This window comes from Typha angustifolia, chromosome 12 (genome assembly GCF_048772165.1).
Source record: "Typha angustifolia cultivar Huaian chromosome 12, ASM4877216v1, whole genome shotgun sequence".
Taxonomy (NCBI): domain Eukaryota; kingdom Viridiplantae; phylum Streptophyta; class Magnoliopsida; order Poales; family Typhaceae; genus Typha; species Typha angustifolia.
In genome coordinates this window covers 4158969-4173667 of record NC_133250.1, presented here as the reverse complement: position 1 = coordinate 4173667, position 14699 = coordinate 4158969, and positions in this window count along the sequence as shown.

Below are 14699 nucleotides of genomic sequence, written 5' to 3'. Positions count from 1 at the left end.
AATATTCGTCAGATATTCTCCGGTAGTTATAAAATTACGAAACTAATTCGGTTAGATTCGTAACTTACTGCTCTACAACTTTTGTATTTATGCCTTTTATAGATTAGAACTGTAGCAGGGACGAAAATACGAAATAACGTGAGTGATGGTGGTGGTGACGGGTGGAGTAGATGTTAGGGTTATGAATGGGTATGAAGATGAAGGTGGATTGTGGATGTGATTAAAGAAAGTAGATGAAGAGAACGAAGTGGTTGAGATCCCAAAGAAAAGGGGTGGCTCGATAGTCGAGAGAGATTAGAAGTTAAGAGAAACCTTGTCAACGGTAGAGGTGGAAGGATGGTGAAGAAGGATGAGGGAGAGAGTCTAGAGAGAAGATAGGAGGCAAGAAATTAATAATCCAATAGCATAATAAAATTGGTTGCCATCCATATATTTATAGAGGCTAGCCAACAAGTTCTAAAACAATATGAAACCCTAATTCTAGAGGATTCTCGTCGATCGCGTTCGAACGCTCTCGATCACATTCAAACGCACTCAAAAAGCTCCATCTCTGGATGTGCGAACGCGATGCAGGCGTTCGAACGCACAATATGCGTTCTCTGTATTTGTGAACCTGATGCAGGCGTTCACAAGGGTGTTTGAATGCGACCCCTCCTACGTTTGAACACGACCTACATGATGCGGTGCTAATGAAAATAAACACCTAATGCAATAAGAAAAGATCCTAACTAAGTGAAAATAAACACCACGCTTCCCCCACCTTGCCCTCAAGGTGAAAAGTCAGGGAAACGCTCCAAGATATCAGTCTCCAACTCCCATGTTGATACGATTCGGACTTCACTGATGTCGTCTCGAGCATGGATTCACTTTAGGGGTGTCTTTGTTTCTTGTTTTAGTGTTTAAATTCTTATAAAAATAAGTTTTCTGTATGTCATGTTCGAACGTGGGTAGAGTGCGTTCGAACGCGGTTGAGAACGCCTGAATCAGGTTTGCACATCCAGAGAGCACGAATTGTGCGTTCGAATGTGCTTGCGAACGCCTGCATCGCGTTCGCAAATCCAAAGAAGTGGCAAATATGTGCGTTCGAACATGCTGCGAATGCCTGCATTGCGTTTGCAAATCCAGAGAAGTGAGAAATAAGTGTGTTCGAACGCGATCAGCAAAAATGTACTGTTTAGGGTTATTTTTGAATTGTTTGATTAGCCTCTAAGGATGTAGATGGCAACCATGGAGTCATTATTGATGAATTGAGTATTTTGTCTTGTCTCCTTCGTCTTCTTCTCTCCCTTTCTCTCGATCTCCGGCGACGCCGCTTCTAACCTCCCTCGACCAGCCAATCACCCTAATCTCTTAGGGTCCTCCCCGTTCTTCCAATCTATCCAACACTTGCCCTAACCCTTCCATCACCTATAACCCTTCCACCACCACTTATTCACCGGTGCCACCCCATTAACGCCGGTCCACCAACCTCCACCATCATCAAGGATTTCGTGCCTCCATCCATGCATCCTAAGATAGACCCCCCCCATGTTTGTGCACTAATCGAACGATATCTCGAGATCCCAACATCCGATTCTCCTAAAGCTTGATTTGTTGGAAAGCTCTTTCACGGGGCTATAACATATCAAAATCTTACATTGATCCGACGGCGGCATATTTTGGGATCTATTTTTCAAGTTCTGTGTCAGATCCTATCCAGATCTGAAATTCGGAATAGATCGACCTTGGCCTAAAAAGGGGAGATCGTATCAAGCTGGTATCAGAGCCACCGTTCCTCAGACACACGCTTCCTATGACGACAACCAGAGCCATGGCTACATGGAGAGATGAGGAAGAAGAGATTCTCCCAATAGAGAAGGGGGAAACGGTTGCGGGGACTTCCACCCGCGGAACAGCCTGATCAAATTGGAATACGGAAGAACCTAGTGTTCAAGCCATGTTGGGGTCTCTTTTTGAACAAATGACCATCAACAACCAGATGATGATGGAGATGATACGGTAATTACGGGTGACAAGGGAAGCCATGGCGAACGGGAATGCACCATCAACCCCACAACGTCGGTCCACTCCCATGAACCCGCCGCCATCGATTCAGAATTTGCAACCACAAGAGCCGTTGCTGCCACCACCCTATGGGCAAAGACCAGCAAGGATGATTCCACCAGGCCTAGTTGCAGGTGAGCCCATTCGCCGAGCGAACCGCTATGGAGATCGCCTTGGAGATCTAGATCCGTAGGCGGGGCAATACAAACCGGAACCACGACGAGTTAATCAAAATCGAAGGAGGGATCATCAACCATTCATGGTGCATCCTCCTTCGATTAGATAAGGACTTGGACATGATCCTGATTGAGACAACGACATCCGTGGGCAAATCGTGTGTCTCGAATTCGATTGATTGGTTGTATATAGCGGAGCAATTCTTCGCATACCAGGGTACGGCGGAAGAATACAAGGTAACGCTTGCGAGCTTCCACCTTGAAGATGCAACGCTTTATTGGTTTCGAACAGCCAATGCCAATGAGACTATTGAAACTTGGGCTGACTTTTGTGCTGATATCACGCGGCGATTGGAGCGTCGGGGTATGAAGACTTCGATGCTCTCCTCTCAAAGATGGTGCAAAAGTGTAACACCCCAATTTAAAAAAAGAACCCGTGACGCACGCGCGTCACAGAGCCTGCCACCCCCCCGTCCTATCTTCTCCTTCTTCTTTCTTTTCCCTTGCCATGCACGCCACCTTCCCCACCTCCATTAATCCCCATCTCCCCCTCCCCTCACCGCACCATTTCTTCTCCACCTTGCCAACTCTCTCTCCTTCTCTCTCTTGGGTTGCCGACGCCCGAGTTGACGAAGCCCCGGAACCAGAGCCGTCGAGCTTGCCGACCAACCCCCCATTGGTAAGCCCTCCTACCCCCTCGCCATTAATTTCAGTAGTGTAACCTCCCACTCCCTCGCCGTCGTCGGAGTCCACGACGGCCAACGACCTCGCGTCTAGCCGTCGATCCGAGAAGCTCCGGTGGAGGGAGAGAAACCCTCTCTAGCCTTCGGGCCCTTATTGAAGAGAGGAGGCACCTCCATGGCCGCCAACCATGGAGCGCGGCCCATCGCCATCGGGCCCTCCTCCTCCCCTTTTTCCTTTTTCTCCCCTTTCACTTACCCGTCGGCCTTGTGCTGCACCACCGGCCTCGTGGCTGTGTCGTCAACCTAGTGGCTGCGTCGTTGACCTCATGGTTGCGCCACTGGCACCGCGGCCGGGTGGGCTTTCCCAATTCTCCTCTATCTCCCTCCCTCAAAGGAGTTGGTGGGCTACAGGCCGTAGCCCACCAACTTGGATTTGGGGTGGGCTGCAGGCTGCAGCCCACCAATCTGGGCTCGGGGTGGGCTATAGGCTGCAGCCCACTTAGACTTGGGTGGGCTGCAGGCCACAACCCACCAACCCAACCCCTTAATGGGCTGCGGTCAAATCGCAGCCCACTAACCCAAATGTTGGGCGGGCTACAGACTGCAGCCCACTAATCCAACCTTGGTGTGCTGTGGTTGGACTTCCAACCCACCTTAGCCCACCAAGGCCCCTCTTGCCTATTGGGATAGGTTTGAGCCTAACCCAATACCTCCAGCCTAGCCCATTTAGGACTACTTGGACCCTATAACCCTGTTTATCTATTTTCACTTGATTAATTAGCCTAACCCCCGTAATGACAATTTATTATCATTTTAGGATAACATAGGCTCACCTTAAGAGACCCTTGACTTATGTATATGCCCAAACATAAATTCTCTAACAAGATAATTAATTATATTAGTTCTCTAATCTTACGTATGACTTTATTTGCGTGAATTTATAGGATTGACACCGTCTGAGAAGGATTTTGGGATTCCGGAGGAGCCGGCTAACTGACGAGATTTAGTGTACTGTGGAAACCCCCAGGCGAGTAAAGTTTATACAAGTCTAGAATGATGTAGTTACAGTCATTATACCTGTCATGACACTGTAGGAAATGCCGGTATCAATACATGCATTTAGTGTACCATGGTGGCATTACCGCTATATGTGTATATATCCCCCCTCGATGTATGAGATGATAGATGGTTATGTGATGGATGATTATTTCTTGAGAGTATTTACCTTGTGTAGTGAATAGCTCGGTGAGCTATGATAAGTATGATTAACGCCTTGGTAAGCATAAGATGACTAAACTACTCTTTTATTACTATGCATAACATGTAAATACTATGATTGAGATTTGAATGAATAAAAGATTGTATCAAACTTTATATCTGTGTGGACTTATCTTGATACGTTTAGGAACTAGCATGTTCTAGGATAGTGACTGGTAATCTTTATCGATTGTATTGATTTAGTAACTCATGGTAAGTCATTTCAACAAGCATATTATTATTGCTAGTAATTATAGGCATAAATTGGATATACACATGTGATTTCATTATTTTAGATTGTATGGATTCTACTCGCTAGGCTGTAAGCTCACCACCTCTTGGTGGCATTATTTCAGAGCTAGGGGACGCAGGTGTGGGTAGCGAGGAATAGCTGCCTTCCTTTTTCAGTATGTCTATTAGTTGTATTAAGCCCCTACGAGGGCGTTATGATTGATGATGTATTTTGAACTTTAGTATTGTATTTTGGATGTGTATTTAGAAGGCTTGTTGTGGCCTGTGGAACTTATATTCGGACTCTTATGGTTGAGTTTATTTATGGTGAATTTGTGCTGTTGTGTGCCTTGTGAAATCTTTTTACTGACAGGTCATGTGATGCACCGTGTGGGGAGATTTACCCACGCAGTTTATATGTATATTTGGAGATTTGGGTGTTTCAAAAAGACTACGGTTGGGGCATACTAAGAAGAGTTTGAGAGGATAAGAAGCCAATGTCAACCCTCATGGACGGATCAGTAACTTTGCAGCACCTTCATCTTCGAGCTGCGGGGAGACATACAAGCTGATGTGAGGGCTCTAAGGCCTTAAACATTAAAGGAGGCCTTCGAAGATGCGGTACTCATGGAAGACAAACATAGGGCCATGAAGTTACACCTGAAACAGAATTGGACTAGCCAAGGAAGCCGCAATCAAGCTCAACTAACCATAACGGCAGAAAATGTGATAAAGCCTTGCTAAGATAGGCAATGGGATGTCCTCCTTGTATTAGTACAACTCCTATGTCAACACCCAATGCATCACATTCCACAATGAATTCTTTGGTGAAATCCGGTAGCGCTAAAATGGGTGCCGTCGTCATTGTTGTTTTTAATTTTTTAAAGGCTGAAGTGGCTTCATCCGTCCATCTAAAAGAGTCCTTCAACAAAGAAGTGAGAGGAGGAGCGATCTTGCCATAACTAGCGATGAATCGGCGATAATAGCCAGTCAGCCCCAAAAATCCTGTCAATCTGGTGGTAGTAGTAGGAATAGGCGAAGCGGTCATGCATACAACCTTTTGAGGATCCACCATTATACTATCCGCTGAAATAATGTGGCCTGAATACTCCACTTTTGGTACTCCCTATAGACACTTGGATTTCTTGATTTTTAATTGGTTTTGCTTCAACAAATTCAGCATGTCCTCAAAATACCGCTAATGCTCCAATTCAGTCCTGCTATATACACCAAAATATCATCAAAAAATATCAAGACATACCTCTGCAATAGAGGCCGAAATATATCATTCATGAGGCCTTGAAAGGTAGCTGGAGCATTAGTGAGACCAAAAGGCATCACCCGAAACTTGTAATGCCCGTCCGGAGTCTGAAATGCAGTTTTGTGCACATCTCTCGGGTTAACTCTAATTTGATGATACCCGGCCCTCAAGTCAAGCTTACTAAATATAGTCGCCCCTGCAAGCTCGTCCAACAACTCCTTGATAATCAGAATGGGATACCGGTCCTTGACGGTAATAGCATTTAGTGCCCGATAGTCGACACAAAAACGCATGTCCCGTCCTTCTTTCGCACCAATAGCACAGGGGATAAGTATGAGCTATGACTTGGTTGTATGAGGCCTTGCTCCGACATCTCGGCTACCATCTTTGAGATAACTTCTTTTTGCACATGTGGATACTGATATGGCCTCATGTTCGCCAGTGCAGCCCCGGGTACAATCTCTATGCGATGGTCCGCCGCTCTTCTCGGTGGCAACTCCTATGGCTCCTCAAACAGTCCAGAAAAGTTATCTAATAAATTAGACAATTCAATAGTAGTACATGAACTCGTTTGAGACTCATCTCCTATTGGTCCTAACTGAAGAAGATAGGCCAAATTGTACGCACAACGTAGCCCCACCATAGGCCGCATCGCAGGAATCAGCGAAGACCGAACACCATCAAGCCGCACATCTTTATTTCCTTGTTTATATTTCATCCACGTGCTCTGGAAATCAAATGTGATAGGTCCCAAACTCTGTAACCACTGAGTACCAAGGATAATATTCGCTCCTTCAAGCGCCAATGGTTACAAGTCCACAATGATGTCGTGTCCTTGTACCCGTATACCGACCCGACAACACAAGCTCTCCACTCTAAGCTTTGTGCCGTCTCCAATAGCAACGTCAAATCCTGTGGTCGGTTTGTCATCCAAACCCAATCTCCTCACTAACCTCTCGTCTAGAAAGTTGTGTGTACTCCTTGAATCGATGAGGATGTGCACATAATACTTTCTAACGAGTCCGACTACTCGTAATGTCCTCGACGCGGAAGTACCTGAATATACATGCATCGATATTTCAGTTTGGATATCTTCCTCCACGCCCTCCTCAACGGCCTCCTCATGGGTCTCTTCTAGACACTCTCCATCATCAACAACCTCATCATCCTCCTCAAGACCATCGAAAAGCATCACACTCCCGATCGGCTTAGAACATTGATGACCGGGGGTGAAACGCTAATCATATCAAAAGCAAAGTCCCTTCGCTCTTCGCTCCTCCACCTGGGTAGGTGTGAGAGTTCGAATTGGGGGTCTAGTGCCTCCTCTAACATCTAAAGAAGGTCTCAAAGTGGTCGTGGTCTAGTGCTTGCAACCGCTATTTTTGAAACCGAAGAATTTTCAGTCGGCGTTTTAGGTGCAAACCACCCATTTTGGTTGCCCCAATTGGTTTTTGCTGCCATCTTTAGAGCCCTGTACTTTTGTTCCATCCTCATAGCCTTCTCAAAGGCCTCCTCAAGAGTAGTAGGACATAGAGCATGAACATCCGCTTGTATCTCTTCTCGCAGCCTTGAAATAAATGACTCATCAATGTATGTTCGGGCCATGGTGGCTCACAATGACTACTAACTCTTTCAAACTCGGCTTGATATTCCGATACAGTCATCCTCTGAACCATCTTGCTTAATGTGGTAGCAAAATCTTCGTATGCTGCTATCCCAAATCTACGTGTGATCCTCCTATAAAAATTAGCCCATCTGGTAAATCCACCACCTTGAATAACCGATCTATGCCAATGCAATGTTGTTCCTTGAAGGTGAAATCTTGCCATCTAGACTCTTGCATCTTTCGCTGTACCTTGACAATCAAAATATTGTTCAACTTGAAACACCCAATCCGTTGGATCACCGCCTTGGAATTTTGGGAAGTCCAAGCATGCGGTTCTCCCCTGAATAGCGTTGTTGGGTTCGGAAAAGATCCTTGATTCAGGTCTAAACCTTTGTGCATGTTGATCACCTTCTCTAAATCCTCGAGCACGTCCATCACTATCTCCATAGGGATCAACCTCATCCTCATAGTGCCAATCCTCCTCATCGACGAATCGCATCGATGCCGCATGCCTCTCGAGTTCCACCACTGCCGGTCTTGGGTTTTGTAATGGAGGTGGGGGATGATGTGAAGGCATAGGTAGGAGGGGATCATTGACACTCATATGACGCACCTAGACCTATGGGGTATCAGTTCGATGAGGTCCCACCACTGGTCCTTGAAACTCTGTTCGTCCTCGAGGAGATGACGAAATCAATTCACGACATATTCCTTGAATTTATTGTGATCCTTTTGCATGTGGTCAACTCTATGCAACAATGTTTGGAACATGCCTCTAAGTTCATCAATATTCGAACCCATGGACGTTGGTTGACTCGGTCTTACCGTGGTCACTCCAAAGGAATCAGCCTCATGGTTAGGATCTTTTCTTATTGCATTAGGTGTTTATTTTCATTAAAATAAAATTCATGTAGGTCACGTTTGAACGCAGGAGGGGTTGTGTTCGAATGCCCTTGTGAATGCCTACATCAGGTTCGCAAATACAGAGAACGCATATTGTGCGTTTGAACGCAGTCGGGCGAGTTCAAACGCCCGCGTTCGAACACCTGCATCGCGTTCGCACATCTAGAGATGGAGCTTTTTGAGTACATTTGAACGCGATCGGGCGTGTTCATCTCCATACCCATCCATAACCCTAACATCTACTCCACTCGTCACCACCACCATCACCGACGTTATTCCGTGTTTTCATCCCTACTATAGTTCGAATCTACGAAGGGTGTAAATATGAAAGTTATAGATCAGGAAGTTACAGATTCTAACATAATTGGTTTAATAATTTTTTGACTATCAAAGAATATCTGACGAATATTTTCCCATGGTTGCATGGATTGCTTCCTACAATAAATTCATATCTTAAGGAATTATTCAATAGTCGTCGATCTTTTGGTACAAGAACTTATCAATTTGGTATTAGAACTTATCTTTGGTATCAGAGCCAGGTTAACCTCAGACCTCCATTAATGGTTGAAATAAGGAAGATGACACCAACAAGGAGACCTATGGAGAGCTATCATTGTGCCTACAAGAATAAATGTGACGAATAGTGGTGCCCGCACCAACTCTCCTATGGTGGAAGATACTCGACCCAATCGTGTGAGGGTGTGGATGGTTCTGATAGTACTCCAAGATATCAAGGTCAAGCTGTTATAACTCTTCACAAGTGATCCACGTACAATTAAACTCCGGTCAACCTTTCTATAGTAGATGTTATTTGATCATCTCAAATAGCTTATATCTTTTCTTATAGTGTGGATTGAAAAGGAGAAGTGGGGGGTGGCATATTAGATATCTCTAAAATAGTAGTAACAAATATAGCATATAGTCCAGTAGGGATGTTCATAGGCGATCTATAAGATACTTAATCCTCATTACTTAGAACTAATGCCGTAATCAGAGGGAATGTTAATGACATAAGCATTAGAACTTACACATTTTAGAACTTAGAAAGATTCTACACTAAGAGCATGCAACTTTTGAATAGATCTTGAAGGGAACTGTTTGAATTTGATACGAATCATAACATGATCTCCTATATTAAACTCCTTGGCACACTTGTGCAAATCGACATTTATTTTATACTAGAGATTTCTCACCTCAAATCGCTTGGTGATCTCCTAATGCAATGAATGAACATGATGTGCAAATGCTTTGACAAACTTAGAGACTAGCATGAGATGACATGAGCAAAGGATCTAAATGTTTGCAAACTTTAAAACCATGAACAACTTCAAATGGACTCATACCTAAAATCTTATCAGTAGAGTTATTATATGCAAATTGAGCTACAAGAAGAATGGCATCCCAATTTCTATTATGGTCACCCATGAGATATCGCAAAAGATTTCCAAGACTACGATTGACAACCTCAGTTAGGAGATGATACGATGTGGAGAACTTTAATTTTGTGCCAACTATGTGCCATAAAATTTTCTAAAAGTAGCCTATAAAGCAAACATCGTGATCAGATACAATAATTTTTGGAAGACCATATAAGTTGACAATATAGGAAAAATACAATTTTTCCAAATGTGAAGCATTAGAGGTCTTGGCATAAGGAATGAAATGATCCATGGCCACAAAGATTGAGTCATGTTTTCTAAAGGTGTGTAGTAATCTAAGGACAAAATCCATTCTCATATCTTGCCACGGGTGATCAAGCACAGTAATAGTGTAAAGCCTAGTGTTCTGCTTTTGATGTTTTACCAGTTGATAGGTCCTATATCGGCTAACAAATTTTGTTACGTAAAGTTTAAGACTTGGCCAATAGAATTGATGCCCAACTTCTTCAATGGTCTTATCATGTCGAAAATGACTGACAAGCCGACAGCATGGATCTCCTAAACTAGAAGTCACGTACAAATGTACGGGGAATACAGAGTTTGTTATCTTTAAACAAGTAACCGTCATAGAGAAATAAATATTGAAAGCTACATTCGAGTCACTCAACAATGTGAGAACAATTTCTCCAAAGTTAGTACAAGATGTATAATCTTCCTACATTTTGTCAAATTCGGTGACTTTGATGCTAATGGCAGAAATAAAGCTAAATGCATCAGTCGCCTTATTCTCAATCCTAGCTCTACTTTTTAGTATAAAAGTGCACTCCTACAAGAACTCGATTTAATGAGCATGTCTCATATTTAGTTTTTTCTAAGAATTTAAGAATCAAAGAGCTTCATGGTCTAAATGAAGGACAAATCATGCGTGAGTAAGCAATGACGTCAATGGTGAAAAGCTTGAATAATTGCATAAAAATTCTTATTATATGTGGAGTATTTCTATTTGGCCTCATTTAATTTCTCATTGAAATAAGCAGCAGGATGACGGTCATGGCTAAGAACACTATCAATCCTAATTCCGAAGGCATCATATTCCACCTCAAAGGTTTTGAAAAAGTTAGGAAGACGCATTATAGGTGTTGTAGTCATCATTTTCTTGATTTCTTCAAAAACTTTACTTGCTGACTTACCCCAATGAAAATCCCCTTTCTTTAGGCAAGTAGTGAATGGGGACATGATAGTGCTAAACCCTCTCTCGTAAAGCATTAATAAAAAATAGCAAGGCCATAAAAACTACTCATAATCTTGCCCATCGAGCTTGTCTTCTTTTATAGTGTCATTTTGTTCCCCAAGGTAAAGGGCCTTTTGAGGGCACCTCAAAGCTACATGACTAACTTGTTTATATTTGTAAAATTGACATGGGTCATTGACAAGTGCATCTTTGTGGAGGGGTCATTTTACTTTATCAAGTAAGACAAGTGCAGTAGTTTGGGTAGCTTTGAAAGGTACCCCTATAATTTGAGTTTTTGCATCAGTAGGTGCGTAATTGGGTGTACATCTCATATGACTTAGGTCAAGCCAAGTCACCTCAGGCCGAGTGCATGAGGATTGGATCTCTATATCTATTTTTATTTAATTGTCATTATTTTCTTATGGCATTTTAGTCCCTACATTAGTACTGGCTCGACGGTAGCCACTTATAAAGAGCATTGTGGTGCGCACCATAATTGATTATCAAATGAATATAATTTCTTTGGATTAATCTTTTTCCTCTTGTTCTCCCTTGTTCTCCTTCTTTGGCAGTAGCCATCACCTCGGCTTTGTCGCCTCTAATCCTCATCGATCGGCCAACCACATAGTCTTTTAGGGGGCAGCCCACTTCTCACTCTTCTTCTACTATCTGTACCATCACCCTAATCCTCTTCATTATCCCTAATCTTCCACTACCACCATGTCTGTCGGTGCCACCCAATCGCCGTCGACCCTCCACTACCATATTCTACTTAGGAGTTTGTGCCTCTGATACACTTAGTTAGGATCTTTTTTTATTGCATTAGGTGTTTATTTTCATTAAAATAAAATTCCTATAGGTCGCGTTTGAACGTAGGTGGAGTCACAACCGAACGCCCTCGTGAACACCTGCATTCAAACGCAGTCGGGCGAGTTCGAACACTCGCGTTCGAACGTCTGTGTCGCGTTCGCAAATCCAGAGAAGGGGCTTTTTTTAGTGCGTTCGAACACGATCGGGTGCGTTCGAATGCGATCGACGGGAATCCTCTAGAATTAGAGTTTTATATTGTTTTAGGACTTGTCGGCTAGCCTCTATAAATATGTGGATGGCAGCCAACTTCATTATGCTATTGGATTATTGATTTCTTGCCTCCTATCTTTTTTGTAGACTTCTCTCTCCTCCCTCTTCACCATCCTTCCACATCTACCGTTGGTAAGGTTTCTCCTCGCTTCTAATCTCCCTCGTCTGTTGTGTCACCCCTCTTCTTTGGGATCTTAACTTTTTTTCCCTTCGTCTACTTCCCTTAATCACTTCCACAATCCACCCTCATCTCCATACCCATCCATAACCCTAACATCCACTTCACCTGTCACCACTATCATCACCCACGTTATTTTGTGTTTTCGTCCCTACTACAGTTCGAATCTATGAAGGGCGTAAATACAAAGATTGTAGATCAGGAAGTTACGAATCCAACTCAATTGGTTTCATAATTTTCTGATTACTGGAGATTGTTTGACAAATATTTTCCCACGGTTGCGTGGACTGATTTCTATAGTAAATTCAGATCTTGAAGAAATCTTAGCGTAGTCTATCTTTGGTTTCAGATCTTATCAATTTGGTATCAGAGCTTATCATTGGTATCAGAGCCTATCAAAGTGGTTTCAGATTAGGCGAACCTTAGACCTCCATTAATGGTTGAAACAAGGAAGATGACATCAACAAGGAAACCTATGGAGAGCACACCGACAAGGGAGGACTCAATGCACGATGATCCTAACCATGAGGCCGATTCCTCACGCTTTCTATCAACTATCCTATCAATCACATTTCATGCTTTCCTTCTAAATGACAGATCATATGCATATATCCAGTACGATAACAAGTCAATGCATAACAGGAATTTAGGTGGAATAGGAATCAAGAGAAAAATGATGCAATGTAGTCTCCAACTATATAGTCAACACATGCATACTCATGCTAATCTATTATATGCATACCCATGCTACAGATCAACTAGACATAACCTCACCACAGTATAATCATATCTCATCATCTCTATTTATCATCATCATACTCATATCCAAGATCAGCCTAATTATATGCATGATAAAAATATGCTCGACTGTAATCATCTCTAGATAAAATCATATAATCATGCTGGAGGCCAAAACATGCATGTACATAATATATAATATAACCTAATTTGAGAAAGGGATCTAGGGGATAAGACTACTCACCATGATCAGAAGATACAAACCACGTATCCCTTACATCCGCCCATCAACCGTGTGACACTTCTCGCTAGCAAGGACAACGGGGTCTCAAATAAGCGGTTCGGGATCTGAAAATGTTTAACTAACATAAAGTTAGTTGTTTATCCCATTATAATCCGTTCGAGTAAAATATGATGATTTATTAGATTTTAGAATTTCTACTTATTTTTATGATTGGCTAGATTTTAATTATAAATAAAATATAAATATAGATAAAAACCTAATTATAATTAAATTATATCTTGATTAATTAGGGACTATGTAGTCATTATCTTATTTGTTACAAAATAATAATGTATAATAAATTAACAGAATTACTTAAAATTTATATCATAAGAATATTAGAATATAAATCTAATAACTATAATTTACAAATTTATCTATTAATCTAATATACATATAAGTAAATAAATAAATAAATAAATAAATATAAGTATTACCTATATTTATGTGTAATAGTTTACCACTTAATTAATCATCAATAAACTTTAATTAATAATAATCATAATGATGAATATGTATTATTATTAAAATAAATAATGTCTAAATCTATTTGTATTAATTAAGACAGAAATACATAAATAAATAAATAATAAAATTAAAAGGATAAAGGATCTCTGCTACAGTGCTGGGCTCGGGCCCATCACTAGCCTACTACAGTGCTGGGTCGAGCCCAGCACTGTTGTAGAAAATAAGAAGAGGAGAAGCAGCTGAGGAAGAAGAAGAAGAAAGGAAGAAGAAAGAAGGAAGAAGAAGAAGAAAAGAGAAGAGAAGAAGAGAAGAAAGAGAGGAGGGGAGGGAACTGTGGAACCGGGTCGGCGGGGAGGGCACCGACCGCTGCTGGCCAGCCAGCGGCCGGCCTCTTGCCGGCGGCTCTGTTCCGACGTGCCCGAGCTCGGGTGTGAGCGAGAGAGAGAGAGAGAGAGAGAGAGAGAGAGAGAGAGAGAGAAAGAGAGAGAGGGGAGAGAAAGGAGCTCACCGGAGCTCACGGAGGTGGCGACGGCGGCGATAGACCGGCCTCAATGAGAGAGAGCGAGAGAGAGAGAGGTTTAAAGAGAGAGAGACCAAACGAGAGAGAGAGAGAGATTTAAAGAGAGAGAGGGAAGGCGGTGGGAGATTGGCGGTGGCTGCGGCGGCGCTGGGGCCCGCCGTTGCCAGATGGCCGCAGCCGGTTGGCTGCAGCGACGCGAGGGGGGGGGGGTGCGTGGCACCTCCCCCACGCAGCCCCACTGCACAGGCGTGAGGCCGGCCACGTCGTGCCCATAGAAAGAATTTTTTTTTTTTTTTTGGGATTGGGTTGTTACATTTTCCTTCCCTCCTTATAAAAATTTCCACCGCGAAATTTAAATCACACTGGTATTGTAAAAAAAAAATCTACAAATCTAGTTCTAGTACCTTCTAATCAAATCGATAACTGCACAATCTTACTTTTTCAAATCTATAACTTATACCACCACAAGTAGCTCCCTTACAAGATTAAATTTTCTAGATCTAAGTCAGTCAGGTAATCATACCATATCTATACACATCAATAATACAATTGTTTTGCAAGAAAGAGTACACTCATTCTATTAATTGAATCATATTCTACTCCAAAATACCTCAAGCTACACCAATTTATCACTTTTCCTATTATCTACAATAATACACATC